General features: G+C 45.7%; 1 pseudogene; it reads right to left on the reverse strand.

Annotated features, from left to right (window-relative positions):
* Positions 1-6,810: 6,810 nt before the first annotated feature.
* On the reverse strand, positions 6,811-6,927 carry LOC124597586 (annotated as a pseudogene).
* Positions 6,928-7,204: the final 277 nt, after the last annotated feature.

The raw sequence follows: 7,204 nt of genomic DNA on the forward strand, positions 1-7,204 counted from the left end.
CATGATGCCGGGTGTTGGCCCTGTGTGCCTCGGTCGTATGCAGTCCTGATTGTGGCGCTCACCTGCACGGCGCCAAACACGCATACGACCATCATTGGCACCAAGGCAGAAGCGACTCTCATCGCTGAAGACGACACGTCTCCATTCGTCCCTCCATTCACGCCTGTCGCGACACCACTGGAGGCGGGCTGCACGATGTTGGGGCGTGAGCGGAAGACAGCCTAACGGTGTGCGGGACCGTAGCCCAGCTTCATGGAGACGGTTGCGAATGGTCCTCGCCGATACCCCAGGAGCAACAGTGTCCCTAATTTGCTGGGAAGTGGCGGTGCGGTCCCCTACGGCACTGCGTAGGATGCTACGGTCTTGGCGTGCATCCGTGCGTCGCTGCGGTCCGGTCCCAGGTCGACGGGCACGTGCACCTTCCGCCGACCACTGGCGACAACATCGATGTACTGTGGAGACCTCACGCCCCACGTGTTGAGCAATTCGGCGGTACGTCCACCCGGCCTCCCGCATGCCCACAATACACCCTCGCTCAAAGTCCGTCAACTGCACATACGGTTCACGTCCACGCTGTGGCGGCATGCTACCAGTGTTAAAGACTGCGATGGAGCTCCGTATGCCACGGCAAACTGGCTGACACTGACGGCGGCGGTGCACAAATGCTGCGCAGCTAGCGCCATTCGACGGCCAACACCGCGGTTCCTGGTGTGTCCGCTGTGCCGTGCGTGTGATCATTGCTTGTACACCTAAGACACGACGTAGAGAAAATGTATGATAATGTGAAGTGGAGGTTGTTTAACATTTTCACTTGAGTTTTGCTGGTTGGCACTTGGAATCAACATTGGCCTTTGGCTTCCAAATCAGACGCAAAGCAGCAATGGTCCGGAGCAGCCACAAGGAGAACACTTCGTTATAGAATTTTGAAGAGTAAACACTTAGGATTAGGAACTTCCAGCATGCTGGAGTAGCTGTGGGTCAGCAACTTCTGCTAATTAGTTCAACGAAAAACCAGTCCAAAACCGAAAATTTTACTTTTTTTCACTGATTCGATGAATACTTTCGGGCCAAGACCCATTTTCAAATAATCGTAACACAGTAAAAAACGGTATTTTCAAATATGTGAAAACCATGTCAGATACGTGCAACGAACTGTTACAGCACATCTTCTTAGCGCTTCATGTCATGTGGGTTCGTGAGGTGAGCTATAGTCAGCCTCTTAGTTGTCCATCAGACAAGATATTAATTTGCTTCCTTGAGGATCCAAGTACAGGATCGTAAAATCACAAATCCAGCCAGTTGCTCTCAGTCCGCATTTTGACGATCTTTCCGTGTTCACTTCCATCTTCCCGTGTCCTTTCTGTACATAACATGAGTTTCTGCAGTCACTGGTGAATTTTTAACAAAACTGTATTTCGTCTTCGTCACCCATCTGTGCCAAGGTTACACTTCAGACCTATAATGCCTTGTCCACACTCCTGGAAAGAACACATTGACACCGGTGTGTCAGACCCACCATACTTGTTCCGGAAACTGCGAGAGGGCTGTACAAGCAATGATCACACGCACGGCACAGCGGACACACCAGGAACCGCGGTGTTGGCCGTCGAATGGCGCTAGCTGCGCAGCATTTGTGCACCGCCGCCGTCAGTGTCAGCCAGTTTGCCGTGGCATACGGAGCTCCATCGCAGTCTTTAACACTGGTAGCATGCCGCGACAGCGTGGACGTGAACCGTATGTGCAGTTGACGGACTTTGAGCGAGGGCGTATAGTGGGCATGCGGGAGGCCGGGTGGACGTACCGCCGAATTGCTCAACACGTGGGGCGTGAGGTCTCCACAGTACATCGATGTTGTCGCCAGTGGTCGGCGGAAGGTGCACGTGCCCGTCGACCTGGGACCGGACCGCAGCGACGCACGGATGCACGCCAAGACCGTAGCATCCTACGCAGTGCCGTAGGGGACCGCACCGCCACTTCCCAGCAAATTAGGGACACTGTTGCTCCTGGGCTATCGGCGAGGACCATTCGCAACCGTCTCCATGAAGCTGGGCTACGGTCCCGCACACCGTTAGGCTGTCTTCCGCTCACGCCCCAACATCGTGCAGCCCGCCTCCAGTGGTGTCGCGACAGGCGTGAATGGAGGGACGAATGGAGACGTGTCGTCTTCAGCGATGAGAGTCGCTTCTGCCTAGGTGCCAATGATGGTCGTATGCGTGTTTGGCGCCGTGCAGGTGAGCGCCACAATCAGGACTGCATACGACCGAGGCACACAGGGCCAACACCCGGCATCATGGTGTGGGGAGCGATCTCCTACACTGGCCGTACACCACTGGTGATCGTCGAGGGGACACTGAATAGTGCAGGGTACATCCAAACCGTCATCGAACCCATCGTTCTACCATTCCCAGACCGGCAAGGGAACTTGCTGTTCCAACAGGACAATGCACGTCCGCATGTATCCCGTGCCACCCAACGTGCTCTAGAAGGTGTAAGTCAACTACCCTGGCCAGCAAGATCTCCGGATCTGTCCCCCACTGAGCATGTTTGGGACTGGATGAAGCGTCGTCTCACGCGGTCTGCACGTCCAGCACGAACGCTGGTCCAACTGAGGCGCCAGGTGGAAATGGCATGGCAAGCCGTTCCACAGGACTACATCCAGCATCTCTACGATCGTCTCCATGGGAGAATAGCAGCCTGCATTGCTGCGAAAGGTGGATATACACTGTACTAGTGCCGACATTGTGCATGCTCTGTTGCCTGTGTATTTGTGCCTGTGGTTCTGTCAGTGTGATCATGTGATGTATCTGACCCCAGGAATGTGTCAATAAAGTTTCCCCTTCCTGGGACAATGAATTCACGGTGTTTTTATTTCAATTTCCAGGAGTGTATTTTTCAACGGCTCTTGATGAATTTCAGTGGGCAATTCTCATTTTAAAGATGACAAAACAAATAATTATAGTTAACATTTATTTCTAATACTAGCTACAAGCTTTCTCCTCCCATCAGTATGTCTATGTGAATGGTATGGCAACAGTTTGTTTCATGCTTACTTGAGTCACTCCCATTAATATTCATTTAAACAAGACGTTTTCATTTGTGTAACTGTTCCCTTGTTTTAATTTGTATGTAAATTTAGAGGGTTCCACACTGTGTTGACCGTGAGAGTTTCGTCCTGTGCGTATTAAGGGTGAGCTTCAACTGTAACCAACACCTCAAAACGTCTGCGGGTATTGCGCCCTCTCGTACAATTTCCACACCGGATGGAATATTTTTGACATGGCTGGTTGTCCAAAACTCTCAGTAAAGGATGTCATCTAATTAGGGCCGTCTTTCGACTTAGATCCTTCAAGGTTCTGTAAAGCTTCTCACAGTATCATATCTTCCATCACCTTTTCATCTATGTCCGCTTCCCTTTATGTTATAATGCCTTCATATCCCTTGTACAGACTATATGTCCACTCCTTCTGCCTTCACCTTTTCCTTATTTGCGTAGTAAGGGTCTCTTTACTTTTCCTATGGGTGGTATCTAGTTACACCTGGTAAAATATGTTTCTAAATCCTTACATTTGTCCTCTAGCTGCGCTTGCTCAGTTATTTTGCTCTTCGGGTCAATATCACATCTTTAACGTTTGAATTCCCTTTCACCTGCTTTTACTTCTCCTCTCGACGATTAATTTCGCTATCTCCCGTGGTATCCCAGGATTTCTATTAGGCTTACATTTTTTCCTATTTGATTCTCTGCTGTCATCACTATTTCATCTTTCAAGGCTACCCATTCGTCTTCTACTGCATTCCTTTCCCCTGTTCTAGGCAGTCGTTGCCTAGTGCTCCCTCTTACACTATCAACAACCTATTCCTTTTAACTTATCTAGGTCCCCATCTTTCGAAAGCAGCTTACAGACAAATAATTTACAGTCTAGTGTGTTTATGTGGACTTCAGTTTCGTTTTAATACGAGGAACCAGCTGCACACCGGTAACCGTTCTTCAATATTTCCAATGGCGGGAAATATTTCAGCTGTCTCCCCAAGGCAGTGCAAAAATATCTTTGACAGTTTCTATATATGTAACCTACTTTTCATACAGGAATGCCAGATTCATCTTCATCTCCCAGTGCAGATTAATAAAATGAGTTTCATGTAATTGCGGAATATAAGCGAGGGTACTCCGTATGCTCGCATCCTGATTAGTATTCTAAGGTATGGTATCTTGTCGAAAGCATTTCGGAAGTCATGGAAGGCGTAGTAAAATGTTTCTACTGCCTGCAGCGCTTCACACAAGTGGTTTATCTTGTATGTTTGTAGAAGGGTATATTAAGCCGCCAAATAATTGTTAAAATTCATGATGAACCTTCTTCTGCCCTTTATTTGGCTCAATTCGCTTTGCTAGTAGTTTCGGTAAAATGACCATTATCAGGCATAAGCTGGCGTAAATGGCTGGAAAGTTATACCATAATACCAGTAATTTGCTCTTTAGATCCCACCAGAGTGGTACAAAAACTTTTTTTAACAATATTTGTTGTGTACAATAGTTTTCGTGAATTTCTCAATGATAGCTAGTAAGACACTTTCCAGCCATTTAGGCAAGCTTATGGTTGATAATGGTCATTTGACCGAAACCAGCAGGCAAAGCGAATTGTGAAAAATAAAGGGCAGCTGAAGATTCACCATGAATTTTAACAGTAGTTTATCTTGACTTCTTGATGGTTCGGTCATGCAGTTCGACAAAACAACAAAACACCGTGTAGGATCTTATAACATGCATACGTCTGTGAAATTGGTTTATGTTGCTTTGAATCCGCCCTTTCACTCATTTCATAAAACTAAGTTACCTGCCCTGTTTTCTGTGTTACTTTACGTCATCATCGGAAGACTTTATATCACATAGAGGTGTGATCGACACATAAATATGGAAACCAGTTTTATAGTATATTGAGCTATTGGGTATTCCATCTGGTGCCACAAAGTAAAAACTAGTGACCGCAGCGTAAAGTTTTACTTATTAGCAGTTCCTGGTATATAAAAAGTTGGAACACGTTGTCCAAACGCACTGAAGCAGATTACAGTGTGTGTCATGAGCTGGGTTAGGATTCTTAGGAACAAATCACCTATGAGAAAAGGAAGGGACAAAGTCTAAAATGAGGTAAAAGGGACAAAAAGCTGCAGAGCTACACAACAAATTCTGTTTCTTCTGACCTAGTTTATGAGTTACAAACAAGTGCATCAAATCATCCCTTATCAGACAAAATAAAAAACCTGAAGCTATTCTACTTCAAGATATTATGTATCTGTATAATTTTAAGAATAATCCCGCTGCTATTAGGAATGCCTTTTCAGGTGCTAAAACTTCTTTCAACATCCACAGAAATCAGTCGGGCAAAGTTTTCTATTCACTCGGAGTGGGAGCACCACAGATGTTGCAAATTCCTTAATACCCGGATTAATATTAAGACTAGACTGAAGTCTGTGTTTGACTAAGTCATCTAACTGGTTCTTCACGAAAGTAAAAATATGCCATTGATTTCTCTATTCAAAATCTTGTTTCTCTAATTGTTTAATGCCTGTAGTCAAATATTTGTGACTGTGAATACAATATAGTACTGCCTGCAAACACTGTATTTTCTCCACTAAAGGAAGTTACAGTGCCTTTTAAATTGGATCTGCGTGGAGTGAAACCAAAGAATGCATAAACTCTTTAATGTTGCCAAAATTCTTACATGACGTAACAGCACTCTCAATCCGAGAGCCCCAGCAGGTAATGAGCCAGAAATTTTGGGGCGGGCAGACTAGTGACTTCCCTGTACGCAACAACAGGATTCGAAGCTATCAGTAGAATATTTTTCAGAGCAGAGATGAATTCACCTGCGATATCGTATACGTTCGTTATGGATTCAAAACCGTGGGGGGATTAATGACCAAGCACATCTCATTCCTCAACACGCTGAACAAATCTTTCAACTGTCTGAAACTATGTATGGAGCCTGGCCCATAATCACCAGAAGAACTTCTCATACTCTATACATCTGAGCTACAGCTTTTGACAGAGGTCCACGACTGAGTGCACTGCTGCACTGGCACTGGCTTTCTGCAGCTCATTCTTCTTAAGACTTTGGGCTCAATTTCTTCCCCAGCAAGGGAAAAACTAAAATGTTCAAAATATGTCATACCTTTGAGTAAATTGTTTCATCCAGACTGACTCCCATATCGCACTCACACATTTTTACCTAGGTCCTTTCTATGGTTTCTTGACGAACAGGCTCCATGTGCTAACTTCTTGAAGTAGGGTACTATCAACGGGCATTGTTATGTTCGCGTATTTTTGAAGAAATACCTCGATTGCTATATGGTCCATCTTTTTGATGGAAATTCTTGCTTGTGGAGAGCTGCATAAAAATCACCAATGAATTTCTACAAATTTTTCTTTTTGAAGAACACTGCGACATTTCGTAATAGACAGGGTAACAATGACGACCGGTGGCATTATCGGGTCAAGGATTGGCCGCAGTTATATCTAACCTCAAAAAAGACGTTCAGAACATCGATGTCGTTGTCCAAACAATCCTCTGCTTAATCGTAGCGCTATGCAATAACGAGTACTTATTATGAAGATAGCACTCCGTCTTCAGGCCACAAGTGGCCCATCGGGACCATCCGACCGCCGTGTCATACTCAGTGGAGGATGCGGATAGGAGGGGCGTGTGGTCAGCACACCGCTCTCCCGGTCGTTATGATGGTTTTCTTTGACCAGAGCCGCTACTATTCGGTCGAGTAGCTCCTCAATTGGCATCACGAGACTGAGTGCACCCTGAAAAATGGCAACAGCACATGGCGGCTGGGTGGTCTCCCATCCAAGTGCCAGCCACGCCCGACAGCGCTTAACTTCGGTGATCTCACGGGAACCGGTGTATCCACTGCGGCAAGGCCGTTGCCTGTTATGAAGATATACAGTAATAATTTGTAATTAAAAACGAAATGAGCGTTATCTGTTAGTAATCATTTTCTATGAGCAGCATCGGTACATAATGAAGTGAGATTGTGGACATGTTTCATTTATACTTTCACTTCAGTTATATGAAGATTTTATGCACTATGCACTACAAGTAACATAAAAGTTTTTCTGTAACAATAATCGGAAGTGAACAACGGTGAAGTCCCACTAAATATATAACGATAAGATAAAACACATATTACATTGTCCAAACACTTA

Source organism: Schistocerca americana, chromosome 2, assembly GCF_021461395.2.
Source record: "Schistocerca americana isolate TAMUIC-IGC-003095 chromosome 2, iqSchAmer2.1, whole genome shotgun sequence".
In the NCBI taxonomy this organism is placed as follows: Eukaryota; Metazoa; Arthropoda; class Insecta; order Orthoptera; family Acrididae; genus Schistocerca; species Schistocerca americana.